The sequence below is a fragment of the Schistocerca cancellata genome, chromosome 3 (genome assembly GCF_023864275.1).
Source record: "Schistocerca cancellata isolate TAMUIC-IGC-003103 chromosome 3, iqSchCanc2.1, whole genome shotgun sequence".
Classification (NCBI taxonomy): Eukaryota; Metazoa; Arthropoda; class Insecta; order Orthoptera; family Acrididae; genus Schistocerca; species Schistocerca cancellata.
The window spans coordinates 491,674,094-491,692,952 of NC_064628.1; positions in this window are offsets into that span (position 1 = coordinate 491,674,094).

Genomic DNA, 18,859 nt, shown 5'->3' on the forward strand with positions numbered 1-18,859 from the left:
CTCCTTGAAAACCGGCAAAAGAGTGAACCAGTCTTACGCCACTACGCAGGAAGACACTCGTGAACTCTTTCGAAATTATCCACACGGGGAGAATCATTCCACTGGTCGCTCGCTACCGACTTCTAAAATACGGTCAGCAGAACTATCTCCGCCCTAGGGTCCACAAAACTAGTCTCCTCCGCACCTTTAGGGCTGGCGGCAGTCTCGCGAGTTCGCGAGCTCCCGAAACACTGCACGCAATTATTTAACCTTTAAGTATTCCTGCCAATCATAATTAGGAGCAATAGGTAGGCACTTACATTGGCCATTCCCTGCTCCCGCTTATAGAGCCTCTGTAAGCTGCTGCTTGCTGCCGGGACATTTTCAGTTTTCTCTTCGACAGCTGTCGGAAAATACCGCCCACCGTGGGAAATCGCAAACCTCTAAGCTAGCTGCGTAGGCTCCGGCCAAAACCCAGTCAGGCGGATTAGAGAAAGATCGGCCCATCACCTACGGAACACCTCCTTCCCCTGGATACTAGCAATGACGAGTACACAGGCGCGACCCGGAAAATATATTTACACTACTGGTCCGAATCTTTAACCGTGGACAACATAAATAATAATGTTGCAGCCCGTTACCTGTTACTGATTACAGAAACTTTTAAAATAAGTGTTCCTCGTGTCACCCCCACGTTACCATACATGGCTTTCGAAAACAAAGATCGTGTGAAACTCAGCTCGCTCTGTTCGTCCTCGAAACACAGAAAGTAATGGATACAGGCGGCTAGTTAGCTACCGTGTTCCTTGACTTCCGAAAGGTGTTCGATGCAGTTCCGTACTACCACCTAATGCACGAAATTCGAACGTCTGGAACACCAGACCAAGTGTGTGAATGGATTTAACAGTTTCTAGGAAACTGAACACAGCAGGTCATTCTGAACAGAGAGAAGTCTTCAGTCATAAAAGTAACTTCGAGTGTGCGACAATGTAGTGTTATAGTAACATTACTTTTCGCACTATACAGGGTGTTTCAAAATTACACCAAATAATTTCGTAAAAGGTGTCTGGAGGACCAATATGAGGATATGAACCGGTGACCGGAAACGTCATCCTACGATGCTACAGAGAAGCGAAGTTATACGTACGTACGTATGTATACACAGGCTGGTTTCGTAATGATGTTACAAACCTTAAGGGATGATGGAGTAGGATAAATTTACCAATTTGAGATAAGGGATCCCGGTCCGAAAACAAACGAATCGAAAGTTATAAGCAGAAATCATTGGATATCTCTGACAGTGGAATACATGTACTGGCACTGTAGGCAACTTTCAGAGGTGACGGTATGGACCATAATAAGAGAAAATGTAAAATAAATACGGGGCTCTAAAGTACACATCTTAAGAGCCATGAGCACTTGTTCAATGGAAGAGATGTGTTTCACAGCAGCGAAGATGAAAAACTGGTGATACCCCCTCAGGTACGCATTTTGGAGCTCATGTTTATTGGACTTTTTTTCTTGTTTTGGTCCATACTACCATCAGATTGGGAACAGTACCAGTACATATGTTCCACGGTCAGAGGTATGAGAACGATTTTCGGCTTATAACTTCCGACTCGTTCGTTGCCGGAACTGGGACCTTTACCTCAAATTGATACACTTATCCTTCTCCATCATCCCTGAAAGTCTGTAACAATATCACAGAATCATCCTATATACAGGGTGTTACAAAAAGGTACGGCCAAACTTTCAGGAAACATTCCTCACACACAAAAAAAGGAAATATGTTATGTGGACATGTGTCCAGAAACGCTTACTTTCCATGTTAGAGCTCATTTTATTACTTCTCTCAGTTAGCGAGGATACATGCATCCACCCTCCGTCGCATGGAATCCCTGATGCGCTGATGCAGCTCTGGAGAATGGCGTATTGTATCTCAGCCGTCCACAATACGAGCACGAAGAGTCTCTACATTTGGTACCGGGGTTGCGCAGACAAGAGCTTTCAAATGCCCCCATAAATGAAAGTCAAGAGGGTTGATGTCAGGAGAGCGTGGAGGCTATAGAATTGGTCCGCCTCTACCAATCCATCGGTCACCGAATCTGTTGTTGAGAAGCGTACGAACACATCGACTGAAATGTGCAGGAGCTCCATCGTTCATGAACCACATGTTGTGTCGTACTTATAAAGGCACATGCTCTAGCAGCACAGGTAGAGTATCCCGTATGAAATCATGATGACGTGCTCCATTGAGCGTAGGTGGAAGAACATGGGACCCAATCAAGACATCACCAACAATGCCTGCCCAAACGTTCACAGAAAATCTGTGTTGATGACGTGATTGCACAATTGCGTGCGGATTCTCGTCAGCCCAAACATGTTGATTGTGAAAATTTACAATTTGATCATCAGAATCGAGGAAGTACAGTACATACTGACGAAACTAAAATGAGCTCTAACGTGGAAATTAGCGTTTCCGGACACATGTCCACATAACATCTTTTCTTTATTTGTGTGTGAGGAATGTTTCCTGAAAGTTTGGCCGTACCTTTTTGTAACACCCTGTATACATACATACACAGACGTCGGCGCCTATAAATTAGTTGCTCTTTACCGTCGTTGGGTGACGTTTCCGGACACAGTTACTTTCCTCATATTATAACTGAAGACACCTTCTACATCCCTTAGAAGTTTGTCGGTGTGATTTCGAAATATCCTGTAATTAGTGGGGTAATGGGATTCCTATCCTAATTTTGAAACCATATTGATATCAAATTAATTATTTGATCAATTAATTACCCCTCACCCCGCCTTCAATCCCCAAGAAGACGTCATGGGTTTTCCCCAACCAGCACATGGGTCTCTGCCCCCTCCCCCTTCCCTCGATTCCTCCCCTCACCTCCGCTTCCCTCACCTGCTCTATTGGCAGCAATTTCGAATTTTGGCCGGAATTTCGAATTTTGGTGGGAAATTCAAAAAATGGTAATTTCGAAAATGGCGGAAATTTCTTTGACCTAAGGCTTTACTGGCGCCCCCCCCCCCCGCCCCCCTCCCATGGAAGTGGCGGGAAATTCAAAATGGCGCTGCCCTTCCTGGGTCTCGAAGCCCAGTCTTTCTGGGGTGGATGCCCAAGTGCACTCCCATACACAGAGAAACTGTCCAGCTGCAGGAGAGGAAAGTTAGTAAGGAATGGTCCTAATTACGTAATTGACCATAACGATCAGGCCTAATTACACATCTATATGCGTAGTGCTACGCAAGAAGCGCCCAAAATCACAAAACAGCTTAAAAATTGATGATATAATACAACATAAACTATACATTATCCCTTCACCTACAAGCTGGCGAGGAAAAGACTGGAGTGGAAGATACTATCTTTCTTTTTCTTGGGAAATGGCTTCAACTGATGAGAAGTTGATGTTGCACAGAGAGGAGTTTAATGAGAGTATTACCTGCAAGCATCCATCCAGCTGAGGATTGTGCCTATTACACTTTGACATCGGAGTTCACTACATACTCCTACCGCTGCATTACTCAACGAACACCCTGTTGCTCGAAATTCAAATAAACGGTGCTCTCTTTATTTCTTGACAACTTCGTCCTATTCCATAGGCCCCGAGAGGTCACCATGGTGTAGATGCTGAGTAAATTGTACATAGTAAGAAGGGATGGGGCAGCAAACTGACTGAATAGCAGGAAGGTCAGTACACGCTATCACAACAGATGGAAAATGCTTCACTGTTCTAACTGCACACAGAAAATGTCGTGAAGAAAAAACCAGCACTCGTAAACAATGGGTCATATTGCAACACATGTACTGGGAACTGAGAGAAATCATTGTAATAAAACAACTACCACAAAAACCGTCCCCCAAAATATTGCGCCAAGAGAGGGTGTTGGCAGCTGGATATATGTCCTCCTCGATGTTCGGTCATGAACTAACCAACTGAGAGCCAGTCTCACCCCCCCCCCCCCCCCCCACCTCTCCCCTCACCGTTCATCATACCTCTCTCTCCTCTCGGTAGGTGGGGATAGAGGACTGCTCCATCCTGCTCCTGATCGTCTACAAAAGAGCCATCTGGTGGCAGTGATCTACTGTCTCGGGTCTGTGGAAATTAGTCACAGATGGATAAAAGATTAAAGAACAGGACGCTTCCTGCACGCCATTAAACGTATTTTTCGGAAAGCCCCCCCCCCCCCCCCCCTAGAACAACAACGAAATTCTGGATAACTGTCCAAAAAAATGGTTCAAATGGCTCTGAGCACTATGGGACTGAACTTCTGAGGTCATCAGTCCCCTAAGAACTTAGACCTACTTAAACCTAACTAACCTAAGGACATCACACACATCCATGCCCGAGGCAGGATTCGAACCTGCGACCGTAGCGGTCTCGCGGTTCCAGACTGTAGAGCCTAGAACCGCTCGGCTACTCCGACCGGCTGGAGAATTCTCCAGAACATTTATCCTGTCTGCTGGTTGGGAAACAGGCATCTGCCAGTGCCTCTGCTGGTAATTTGGGAGCACGGTCTCCAGTGCACTGCATCCCTAGCCGAACACGTGGCTTGGGGGGGGGGGGGGGGAGGAGGGAGGTGGTCAGCAGTAGCGATACCAACAAAAGCTACACATACACAATAGGCCACGACGCCAGTGTGCCACAGAACAAAGTGAAATAAATGACGGCTATCCAGACCGTGTGTTATTTGTCTAAAAGTGCAGCTGTGGCTGCCTATGAGACACGCATCCCTCACCACCAGTAGCACCACCACAAGCACACACTGTTCCGAGAGGGAAGAAAATTCAGTGTAACAATTGTACGTAACATCAAGGCACCTCTTATAAGCGAGGATATATTTTAAAAAGAAGCACAATCGTGACGGTAATAAAAGTCCTGTTTCCACAAAAATTTTCATTTAGTTTTATGAGCAAAATCGGTATAGATTGTGAGCATTCCTCATGTTCAAATTATAAATTGTCGTGCATGAGGGCATTGCATTCTTTTCAAGTGATTGAATTATCAATATAGAATGTCATTATACAGTCATTCTTTTATGTTTGATCACAGGATTTAGTTCACATCTCTCTCTCTCTCTCTCTCTCTCTCTCTCTCTCTCTCTCTCTCCCCTCACATCCCACTATTCTGTGTCATCCAATGACATGAAAAAAATTTGCAGTACTGCTGTCATTTACAGATGAGCAAACTGCAGAGGTTGGGGCTCTGCAGCATTATATGTGACAGACTCATTAACTTACTCACATCTATACATGTCCACCCTGCATAAAATCGCGATCACTGAAGAATACCCTCATTATTTCTGAACTTTCATCAGAGTCAAGAAAGAAGCGAGAATTAATCTTTCAGTTTGATGGACAAAATTACATGGTTTGAGAGCATCCCTGGAATTCAAGCCAGTGTCCATAAATAAACTGTTAAGCACATGTGTATTACGAACATCTGAGACTCATGAAATAACATTACAGAATACGATCTTTCACACTATCTGTTCACATGTTAGGAAAAACACACATATTTTACAGACGGCAAGAGGATTACACTATGGCAGATCCCATTTTACCACTGCAATGCTATATCGTGCAGGCATTTATGAAATGTAGAAAATAACTAGTGAGAGCATGCCTCCTAACATCACCTAGCAGAGAATCCTATAAGATTCCTCCAAAACATCGGAAACAAAGACCATCTGCATCTGCATCTGACATTTTTGCTCCATAACTCGCCTCCACCAATCTGTAAAGTTTCTGTCACCCGTACTTGAAGAAGAATTCCACACCCAGCAGACAATCATTCGCAATAACAGCAGATCCTTGCATTGTAGTTTTGTAATCAATTTGGTCATCACAGAACAGCCTGTTTTACGCAATCTACTCAAATATCGGTGAAATGCTATCATTTCTATGTTCCATAATGAGCTATAATTCAAGTGGTGCCTACTTTATAATTAGAGGTTATGAAGAATGAAATAACAAAGAACTTGTGGTAATACATATTTTAACATACAATCGTGATGATAATAAAAAAAACAGTCATTATTCCATGAGAATAGACACACTGTCCGCAGCTCGTGGTCTTGCTGTAGTGTTCTCACTTCCTGCGCACGGGGTCCTGGGTTCGATTCCCGGCGGGGTCAGGGATTTTCCCTGCCTCGAGATTACTGGGTGTTTTTGTGTTGTCTTCATCATCATTCATCCCCACTACGGTCAGAGGAAGGAAATGGCAAACCACCTCCGCTACAACCTGGCCTAGTCGGAGGTGCGGGTTTCCCGCATCGTTCCCTACGTTCCTCGGAGTATGGGACATCATCATCGTCAATATATAAGGCGATTTCAATGATTTGATGATCAAAATCGCTGTAGTTTGAGACCTTTCCACCTTTTCAAATCACAAATTGTCATGCATGAGAGCATTACATTAATTTCAGACATAAGAAATACAGACATAGATGAGCATCTATACAGCCACTTACTACGTCCGAGAGCACTCATCATCGTTATTTCGTAACATACAGAGTAGGTAAAGAAAAAAGCTACATCCACACATAAACCAATCATCCAGTCATACCACTCCTTGTAGTAGAACCTCCTAATGTAATCCTGTAAGATTTCACCACAACTCTCTCTTCCGAAATATGAAACAATTACTGCCTGCATTTTGACATCCACCATATTATTTGTATTGCTCCATTTGAGAAGGTGGGCCGGCCGGGGTGGCCGATCGGTTCTAGGCGCTACAGTCTGGACTGCTACGGTCGCAGGTTCGAATCCTGCCTCGGGCATGGATGTGTGTGATGTCCTTAGGTTAGTTAGGTTTAAGTAGTTATAAGTTCTATGGGACTGATGACCTCAGAGTTAAGTCCCATAGTGCTCAGAGTCATTTGAACCATTTTGAGGAGGTGGCCAGTGATCAAAATCACTAGCACTGACCTGTGTAAAGTTTTGTTGCCTGTACTGGAGGAAGACCATATCCCACAGAATATCAATCATAAGGGAGGGTTCCTGTGTCGTTCTTTCATAAGCAGTTTGATACATTGTTTTTCTTCTGTAACATATCCAAGCAGTGTATGACTACTGCTTTGTACACCACCATACATTTAGTTTTTCTACCATGACTTCAAGGTCTGTTTCAAGTTCCAGGTGCTAAACCGACGTTAACACATTTTCATCCATTTGGTCCCACAGAAAGCTGGATATCACATGGTGTAAACTATGCTGCTCCCACAACACAAAGAATTGTAGAAATAAAACACAGCCATTATGTTTCTTATTGACAAAAATATGGAAGATATCTCAACATATGGGAACTGGAAGAGTTTGTGGCATTGTGAAGTGCTTCCAAACAGCTATCTGAAGTTTATGACCTGTATATTTAATCTCATCTTCCACTGTGACAGAGTAGCAGATCTTTCGGTGTACCACTTTGAAGAGGCCAAGAGCATTGCTTCCTTATACTGCAGCCATGTCCATGATCACTGTTTTGGTGTTGACCATCCCTGGAAGGTGCTGCTCACAACACGTACAGGGTAGTAGAAATAAAAAGAGGTACTGTTATCTTATTGGTGAGAGAAGAATGTGGTGGACACTGCAACATGTGGAAACAGAAGGAGCTGGAGAAATTAAGAATATTTCCAAACAGCTGTCTGAAGGTGATGACCTCTACATTTAATCCTATGTTCCACAGTGACAAGTAGCAGATATCCAGTGTTCTGCCAAGACTCTCCCCATCTCAAACAAGTGGTGTCAGTCAGTCATATGTGATAATCAACAGCATACCAGTGGACGGGTGGGATGGAAAATACGACTATCGATATATGACAATATACTGTAATAGGCACCACAGTTGATAGTGCGATTAATTTTAGCTGTTTTACCAGTTTTTCCATAACTTCAATGCCAGCCAATGACACAGCAGACTGCTTCCGAATTTCTGAACCATCACTAAATCAACCCACTACTCCACCATATATGAGAATGCGAATGCAGATAGATGACTGTGCAGTATGTTCATTCAGTCATGTATGCCAAAGTATGACAGAATCCTATACAAACGCAGTTAGGTTATCTACATTTTTCTAGCACATTGTTAATAGTACGGAATTTACGATTATGACCAGCGATCTTTCCCTATGTGGATGGGGGTGACAGAGTATTCTAGCATTCATAGGATGAAGTCGGATACTGACAGATCTCCCTGCATTGACCTTGAACAACCCTCCCTGCAACACTGATTTAATTTGCAACTGGCCAGAAGAAGTAGGATACTACGTTCACTACATCCCCCATCTCGTCAAGGAACAGAGCGAGTGGTGGCCATAACTGCTGTTTAGCGACTGTTCCGCATCAGTCTTATTCTTGGCACCCATCCAAGTGTACAATATCTCTCCAGACGCATGAATGTTGAGGAGGTTAGCACCCCTTATCGGTGTATAGTAGACCTGATAGTGCTGTGGTGATATAACAGACAGTTAAGAAGAAACGTTGTTTATGCATGATGGAGCTCCATATGGATGGAGTTTGAAACATTTCACGTAAATCAACTGTGCTATCAAGTCTGGAGTATTATTCCAGTGCCTGGAGTCAGTAACAAGAAGGTACCGGCAAGAGAGAAGAGGTCATAAACATGTGCACCCCTAAGGCTACATTGTTCTGCACTTAAAAACGCTGTATTTTTACAGCCATATGACTTTAGAAGTATTAGTCGTGCAGAATGCAACGCTCTTAATTCTCTAATGCAGGACACGTATGTCCAACATCTGACATACAGCCACCCTGCAAGTTTTCTACACCAATCACTTTGGTGACAAACTTTAAGATGATAAAACTCTTTCCTTCTACACTGTTCTTGTGTCCTAGGAAGTTACAACCCTACCACTACTATTGTAGTAATTTAGTAGGCTTTTACCTAACAGAAAAACCCTGTCCCTATGTTGCCACGTATAACCCTCCCACTAAATTTAGTTTCCAAATAAAGTACCCTATGGTTCACCTGTTATTTCATCCAAAACATACACCTATATATGGCTCCTTCCTAGTGTTTAATTAATTCGAGTATCCTGTTTTACAGACTTACGAAGTGTCCTGTTCATAGGAAAAAGCTAATCAATAGAGTTACCCTTTTCATAGGACTTGACCGTGTGTTGTGTGTAATGGATAAGTAAATCAGATTATTCGATTCTTTTCCTAAGATCTTACCCAGGAGTTATAAAGAAACGCAGTATGAACAGTATTGTACTGAAGCTAGGACAACTCAGTTCCAAGTTCATTTAGTGGTTTAAAATACACTCCTGGAAATGGAAAAAAGAACACATTGACACCGGTGTGTCAGACCCACCATACTTGCTCCGGACACTGCGAGAGGGCTGTACAAGCAATGATCACACGCACGGCACAGCGGACACACCAGGAACCGCGGTGTTGGCCGTCGAATGGCGCTAGCTGCGCAGCATTTGTGCACCGCCGCCGTCAGTGTCAGCCAGTTTGCCGTGGCATACGGAGCTCCATCGCAGTCTTTAACACTGGTAGCATGCCGCGACAGCGTGGACGTGAACCGTATGTGCAGTTGACGGACTTTGAGCGAGGGCGTATAGTGGGCATGCGGGAGGCCGGGTGGACGTACCGCCGAATTGCTCAACACGTGGGGCGTGAGGTCTCCACAGTACATCGATGTTGTCGCCAGTGGTCGGCGGAAGGTGCACGTGCCCGTCGACCTGGGGCCGGACCGCAGCGACGCACGGATGCACGCCAAGACCGTAGGATCCTACGCAGTGCCGTAGGGGACCGCACCACCACTTCCCAGCAAATTAGGGACACTGTTGCTCCTGGGGTATCGGCGACGACCATTCGCAACCGTCTCCATGAAGCTGGGCTACGGTCCCGCACACCGTTAGGCCGTCTTCCGCTCACGCCCCGACATCGTGCAGCCCGCCTCCAGTGGTGTCGCGACAGGCGTGAATGGAGGGACGAATGGAGACGTGTCGTCTTCAGCGATGAGAGTCGCTTCTGCCTTGGTGCCAATGATGGTCGTATGCGTGTTTGGCGCCGTGCAGGTGAGTGCCACAATCAGGACTGCATACGACCGAGTCACACAGGGCCAACACCCGGCATCATGGTGTGGGGAGCGATCTCCTACACTGGCCGTACACCACTGGTGATCGTCGAGGGGACACTGAATAGTGCACGGTACATCCAAACCGTCATCGAACCCATCGTTCTACCATTCCTAGACCGGCAAGGGAACTTGCTGTTCCAACAGGACAATGCACGTCCGCATGTATCCCGTGCCACCCAACGTGCTCTAGAAGGTGTAAGTCAACTACCCTGGCTAGCAAGACCTCCGGATCTGTCCCCCATTGAGCATGTTTGGGACTGGATGAAGTGTCGTCTCATGCGGTCTGCACGTCCAGCACGAACGCTGGTCCAACTGAGGCGCCAGGTGGAAATGGCATGGCAAGCCGTTCCACAGGACTACATCCAGCATCTCTAGGATCGTCTCCATGGGAGAATAGCAGCCTGCATTGCTGCGAAAGGTGGATATACACTGTACTAGTGCCGACATTGTGCATGCTCTGTTGCCTGTGTCTATGTGCCTGTGGTTCTGTCAGTGTGATCATGTGATGTATCTTACCCCAGGAATGTGTCAATAAAGTTTCCCCTTCCTGGGACAATGAATTCACGGTGTTCTTATTTCAATCTCCAGGAGTGTATGTACTAACGATCGCCAGCCTATCAAGGCAATGAAACAGTGAAATATTGGAAAAGCAGAAGTATGGATTTTTCCTGCTTTCTTGCTACTGTTTAAGTTGCTTCTTCAAATAAATATTACTCCATGTAAACAACGTTGGTGCAGGCACTGGAATTTCTTCTTGACTACTACGCCCTTATACATTACGTTTCTAAAAGAGAAAAAGCCCAGTAGATAACTTAAGGAAGCTAAAACATTTTTGCCAGGGAGGACCTTTAGAAAAGCACTTTCCGTAATCAACTAACTTTAATACCAAAATACTTAGATACTAAAGGGCACACTTTTTATACTGAACATTTCACTTCAAGAAAACATCTTTCTTACTGGAAATTACTTTCAAAAGCTATTATTCTCTGAACTAGCTCTGTATAGTTATTTAACAGATTCTAGCAACTCCGCTTCATTCTGATTGATTTTCACGTAAACAAACTTTTACTATAATACTTTGCAAATAGTTAAGAAAAGTTTCTCATTATTTACACCAAAAAATTTAAATGGTGCCTCTTTATATTAACTTGACACTTCATAAGTCTGTAAAACAGGATACTCGAATTAATTAAACACTAGGAAGGAACCCTATATAGGTGTATGTTTTGGATAAAATAACAGGGTGAACCAGTTTCTTTAAAGTTCAAGAATGATTATTCGCAGTTTAAGTTAATGGTCCACGCTGCACAAAATTAGTATACAAAAAAAAGTTTTATCTGGTGGCTGCAGGCTTGGGACTGGCGTACAATTATAGCGGCTACACTCCCATAGTACGGCCTGCAAGTGTCTTGTTGTATGGGCTCAAATTCTCTTCTTGGCGTCGTTTAATTTTGCATACAGTAGCCCAACAACTAGAAGCTATGCCGTAAGCCGTTTACAGTCTTCATCGGCGGCGTTTTTGTGCAAATTTGCAGGCAAAGCTTCTCCTGCTCCACAGAAGTGTTGCCTCAACGCAGCTGCCTACAGACTGTGTAACTTAGTTCCCGCGCTTGCTCTAGCTAGCGTGCAAGTTCGCCCTTGCCACTTTTCAGCTCCCCTTAGCCACTTTCGTGTTAAACAAAAGCACACTGGCTTTTACGTAACACCTATTTCTTACATTGTTCCTAAGCGTGACCATTTCTTACAACTGTCAAATTTACATAAACATGAATAGTTTATACATAAAAATAATTTTAAATATGATACAAATGTCATCAGAAAATTATTTAACGTAATAAACAATTTAAATAGTATTTTACATACATTACTCACATATAGTGGAAATAACTTCAATCTCCAGTACAGTACGTTTTACTTTACACATACAGAAATATAGTATCAATATGCGAAAATTTTAAAGCAAAAAATTATAAAAATTTAGATGAACCATAAACAAATAGTGTTACAAAGTGACCGAGCTTTTCCTCACTACGAAGGTGTCGTCAGTGTATATCCACCTCTCAGACTGCTTATAAGCCACTAGAACGAGTCGGAAGACTGCAATTCTGTCTCTTAGAAAATTGACAGATTTTATACGTCTTTTAAAGTCGGAAACATATGTAACCTCGATCACAGTTCCCACCTCAGTCGTGCTTATTAGTAGTAGTAGCGGCTTTGATGGATGCAGCCATGAGTCACTACGAAACAGAGCGAGAAAAAACGCCATGAATAGGTTTGATAGTCGATACATTGAGTTACCACCCACGCCGTGCTGCATGAACACGAAGAAACAGCGACTTCTTACGAATAAGTAAACACCACGATCAGCAACCAAAGGAGATGTAACAGTCTTCTTGCTGTTTACAGTAGCGTCACCACATCCCTGGTAGCATTCCTGTTACGCCCAGAAGCCCTGGTCTGATGTTAGGTAGTTTTGCTCATGTGTAGGATAATAGAGCAATTTCGTCGTAACACCACGTCTCTAGAGTACGCCCTCCTCACACTATTAAAGCTGATATATGTGGCATCAGTCCTACAGAATCCCTTAGGGAGCTGTTTAAGTCTGTTAAACACTTTGAGTCTTTGCCTTAATACTTATGGAATTACATAGTTCGTGAAAACTAACCGTAATTCGGTAATATCTATGGGAATACTGTCCTGGATTGGGATACATATGTTTCGCCTGTTTCAATATAGCGCTTCTGTGTAATACTTATATCCCCTTTGATGAAGTATGTGTTACATTGTAACCTCCCCGTGAAAATTTTTAAATGTCAATAAATACTGAAATCGTATCCGCCTAGCAAGAGTATAAAAGTCAATGTTACGTGAAATGTTATCTTCCTACAAAACTGCAAAATAATAAATGTGCCAATCGTAAGCTGCTTGCAAAATTAAAGAATAATAATGGCCCAAATGTAAACTCCCCACATTAATAAAAGTCAATGATAATAAAAATGTGCAAAAATGTTAAGTTCCCACAAAATTAACGTTAAGGTGAACCTGATAAATTTTATAAGGGCAGCATCGCCGACCTTAGGCCCTGTGCAATAATTAATCTAATAAATTGAAGGGCAGCATCGCTGACCTTAGGCCCTGTGCAATAATTAATCTGATAAATTGATTCTGGGAAGAAAAGCATAGGAAATATTGTTTCAATTGGAATGATTCTTTTCTTAAAAAGGATTGCTTTGAAAACAAAATTATTATTGGGGCACTTCTTGAACAAATTAATTACAATTAACAGATGTTATTGCCTGAGCGCAGTGCTGCTTCATTACCTTTGATAACAATATACCTCGTCCTGAATCGTGACCAGAGACCCATGTCGACGCCCGCCGACTCCTCACACACGACTCCGACAGGCAACTCGCAACTGAACTACATGCTCTCGCGACTCGCTACGTACAACAACTGGACTCACGCGCGGTCAAGTGCAGACTAGCAACGATCAATAACTCTCTGGCCAGAGATTCTGTCATGCCTCGCCATCGCTGTACTGAATACATATGAAACGTACGCGTTTCAACAGAAACCCATTTAGTTACAGGGGGAGGAGGAGGGTTAAAACTGAATGCAGCCAGAGCATAACGTTTAAGCTTTTCTCGGTTTGAGTGTCTGGGTACGCCCAACCTACCTCATTTGTCCGCATTTCATGGTACTTTTTCTCTAATTTTATGTATTCTCCATCAATTTACATGATTTTGATTAGCTTCTGCGACTTTACATTTTTTGTCATATTTCCCTCAATATTGCGTATTTACCATCAATTTGTCGTAATTTCACCAGGTTTTCCTTGATTTTTACCGATTTCATTTAATTTCTCTCGTTTCGATAGTTCTCCGCATGTGTATGGTCACATAGCTGACATACTCTTGCGTTGTTAGATTTTACATGAGGATATTTAGATCTCTTATCCACCAGCCAACTAAAAAATCCTAAGAAATCACCTCTTCCCGAAGATCTACATGCATGCATTTTCGATAGGACGATCACGAAAAGTATAGGAATCTGCAATAGGGATCTGACATGTGCACAGAGTTGATTTCTGTTGCTGCTCTTCTATTTTTCCCATAAGTAAATGCTCTTATTGCTTACCAGACGAGCTTCGCTACTTTTATTTATACTTTCCAACTCTGATACATTTCCAAAACCCTGTCAGGACATCTACAAACTGTAGATTTTGGGTATTTTTTACCCTAGTAATAAGTTGTTCGTTAGTTCACAGTGTGTCTATTGCACTTAGAATCAGGACCGTGCAGATTGCTTCTCTCCGGCAGCGTAATTTATAGAGAAAGAGTTTGCAAGTTGTGCATTTGAACAGCAACCGTCCGCCGCTGACACCTCTACACACATACACATAAATATTGTGCATACATAATACTAATCGTGAAGTCTCGATTTCAACCACTTGCACATTATTTTGGACAGTGCTACAGCCCAAAAAATAGTGAAAAACTCTTCGCAAAACGGTTCTGTAGGGACTGTAAGAACATTTTTAATTCCTCCTGCTAAAGAGCATAACATTTTCGATACAACTTATATTACCAATATTTTGTAACAGAATTGTCTAGATTCTCCAGTAATAACAACAAATCAAGGCACCCCGATGAGCCTATCACATCTCCTTTTATACTCTTAGAGATCCAAGATGGTGGCACATGATCATCCCAGTTCTGCTACTTTGTGTGCTAGAAATCCGTTGGATGGAGGGAGACAGTGCTTCGTGAGTATTATTCGTATGTACTAGTTAGAACAGCACATTAATCAAATGGTATAGTATAGCACTGTACTCGAATGCACCCAGTCACTTACAACCGTATATTCTAAAGATGTAGCGCATTTGCTGTACTTTCTGTATGTCTTATGTCTGTGCGTGTGTCGTGGATGCCTTCCATAAACCTGACCCAGGGTAGGGCTGAGGTGGTGCTCGAATGTGGATCCACTGTGCGTTATATTCGGAATAGTATCTAGAGATGGATCAACAATATATTACGTCCAGGACAGGGTTGGACGATGGATCTACCATGCATAATAACGGGAATGGTTCAAATGGTTCAAATGGCTCTGAGCACTATGGGACTTAACATCTGAGGTCATCAGTCCCCTAGAACTTAGAACTACTTAAACCTAACTAACCTAAGGACATCACACACATCCATGTACGAGGCAGGATTCGAACCTGCGACCGTAGCGGTCGCGTGGTTCTAGACTGAAGCGCCTAGAACCGCTTGACCACACCGGCCGGCCGGGAATGGTGTCTAGTGGATGATTTGCAATGCGCTTTGTATAGGATAGTGATCGAAGATCCAGCAGCTGTTAAAGTTCTGAAAATGTACATCCGTAGAAGAACCAACCAATGTATTGCTTCCTCCTTCTTGTTGTTGTTGTGGTCTTCAGTCCTGAGACTGGTTTGATGCAGCTCTCCATGCTACATTATCCTGTGCAAGCTTCTTCATCTCCCAGTACCTACTGCAACCTACATCCTTCTGTATCTGTTTAGTGTGTACATCTCTTGGTCTCCCTCAACGATTTTTACCCTCCACGCTGCCCTCCAATACTAAATTGGTGATCCCTTGATGCCTCAGAACATGTCCTACCAATCGATCCCTTCTTCTAGTCAAGTTGTGCCACGAACTCCTCCCCAGTTCTATTCAATACCTCCTCATTAGTTATGTGATCTACCCATCTAATCTTCAGCATTCCTCTGTAGCACTACATTTCAAAAGCTTCTATTCTCTTCTTGTCCAAACTATTTATCGTCCATGTTTCACTTCCATACATGGCTACACTCCATACAAATACTTTCAGAAACGACTTCCTGACACTGAAATCTATACTCGTTGTTAACGATTTCTCTTCTTCAGAAACGTTTTCCTTGCCATTGCCATCCTCTCTACTTCGACCATCGTCAGTTAGTTTGCTCCCCAAATAGCAAAACTCCTTTACTACTTTAGGTGTCTCATTTCCCAATCTAATTCCCTCAGCATCACTCGACTTAATTCGACTACATTCCATTATCCTCGTTTTGCCTTTGTTGATGTTCATCTTATATCCTCCTTTCAAGACACTGTCCATTCCGTTCAACTGCTCTTCCAAGTTCTTTGCTGTCTCTGACAGAATTACAATGTCATCGGCGAACCTTAAAGTTTTTATTTCTTCTCCATGGATTTTAGTACCTACTGCGAATTTTTCTTTTGTTTCCTTTACTGCTTGCTCAATATACAGATTGAAAAACATAGGGGAGAGGCTACAACCATGTCTCACTCCCTTCCCAACCACTGCTTTCCTTTCATGTCCCTCAACTCTTATAACTGCCATCTGGTTTCTGTACAAATTGTAAATAGCCTTTCGCTCCCTGTATTTTACCCGTGCCACCTTTAGAATCTGAAAGAGAGTATTCCAGTCAACATTGTCAAAAACTTTCTCTAAGTCTACAAATGCTAGAAACGTAGGTTTGCCTTTTCTTAATCTAGCTTCTAAAATAAGTCGTAGAGTCAGTATTGCCTCACGTGTTCCCATATTTCTACGGAATCCAAACTGATCTTCCCCGAGGTTGGCTTCTACCAGTTTTTCCATTCGTCTGTAAAGAATTCGTGTTCTTATTTTGCAGCCGTGACTTATTAAACTGATAGTTCGGTAATTTTCACATCTGTCAACGCCTGCTTTCTTTGGGATTGGAATTGTTATATTCTTCTTGAAGTCTGGGGGTATTTCGCCTGTCCCATACATTTTGCTCACCAGATGGTAGAGTTTCGTCAGGACTGAGTCTGATAGAGGACTGAAAGATTTAAGTCCTCCTCCTTATACTTCGCCTAAAGTCGGTGATAATAAAGTTATAATAATTCGAGGTCACATGAAGGCTTACCAGCAATCGTTCTTCCTGCGAATCATGCGCAACTGGAACAGGAAAAGGGGGAAGTGACACAGAAAAGCAATGCGTCCTCAGCGACACACCTTAGGGTGATTTGCGCAGTACAGATATAGATTGTCACTTCGCACATCTTGACAAGACTTTGCAGTTCGATGCTCTGTTTCTTTATCGGTATCGACGAGACGGCTGTATACTTCAATTTTGAGGCGATCCCGGACACGAAAAACCCAGAGGACTGAGGTTTTGTTGGAGTGTAAGGTACGAGATCCAACAGACTCATCCATCTTGCTCCAATGAAGGCGCGTTAAACGTCACCTTACCTCAGTAGCCAAATGTGCCGTTACCCCATCATGCATGGACCACATTTTCCAGCCATGAGTTATGAGTGAGATTTAAGTTCATTTCAGTGGAGACATAATCGAAAGGTACATTTCAAATACACTCCTGGAAATTGAAATAAGAACACCGTGAATTCATTGTCCCAGGAAGGGGAAACTTTATTGACACATTCCTGGGGTCAGATACATCACATGATCACACTGACAGAACCACAAGCACATAGACACAGGCAACAGAGCATGCACAATGTCGGCACTAGTACAGTGTATATCCACCTTTCGCAGCAATGCAGGCTGCTATTCTCCCATGGAGACGATCGTAGAGATGCTGGATGTAGTCCTGTGGAAAGGCTTGCCATGCCATTTCCACCTGGCGCCTCAGTTGGACCAGCGTTCGTGCTGGACGTGCAGACCGCGTGAGATGACGCTTCATCCAGTCCCAAACATGCTCAATGGGGGACAGATCCGGAGATCTTGCCGGCCAGGGTAGTTGACTTACACCTTCTAGAGCACGTTGGGTGGCACGGGATACATGCGGACGTGCATTGTCCTGTTGGAACAGCAAGTTCCCTTTCCGGTCTAGGAATGGTAGAACGATGGGTTCGATGACGGTTTGGATGTACCGTGCACTATTCAGTGTCCCCTCGACGATCAACAGTGGTGTACGGCCAGTGTAGGAGGTCGCTCCCCACACCATGATGCCGGGTGTTGGCACTGTGTGCCTCGGTCGTATGCAGTCCTGATTGTGGCGCTCACCTGCACGGCGCCAAACTCGCATACGACCATCATTGGCACCAAGGCAGAGGCGACTCTCATCGCTGAAGACGACACGTCTCCATTCGTCCCTCCATTCACGCCTGTCGCGACACCACTGGAGGCGGGCTGCACGATGTTGGGGCGTGAGCGGAAGACGGCCTAACGGTGTGCGGGACCGTAGCCCAGCTTCATGGAGACGGTTGCGAATTGTCCTCGCCGATACCCCAGGAGCAACAGTGTCCCTAATTTGCTGGGAAGTGGCGGTGCGGTCCCCTACGGCACTGCGTAGGATCCTACGGTCTTGGCGTGCATCCGTGCGTCGCAGCGGTCCGGTCCCAGGTTGACGGGCACGTGCACCTTCCGCCGACCACTGGCGACAACATCGATGTACTGTGGAGACCTCACGCCCCACGTGTTGAGCAATTCGGCGGTACGTCCACCCGGCCTCCCGCATGCCCACTATACGCCCTCGCTCAAAGTCCGTCAACTGCACATACGGTTCACGTCCACGCTGTCGCGGCATGCTACCAATGTTAAAGACTGCGATGGAGCTCCGTATGCCACGGCAAACTGGCTGACACTGACGGCGGCGGTGCACAAATGCTGCGCAGCTAGCGCCATTCGACGGCCAACACCGCGGTTCCTGGTGTGTCCGCTGTGCCGTGCGTGTGATCATTGCTTGTACAGCCCTCTCGCAGTGTCCGGAGCAAGTATGGTGGGTCTGACACACCGGTGTCAACGTGTTCTTT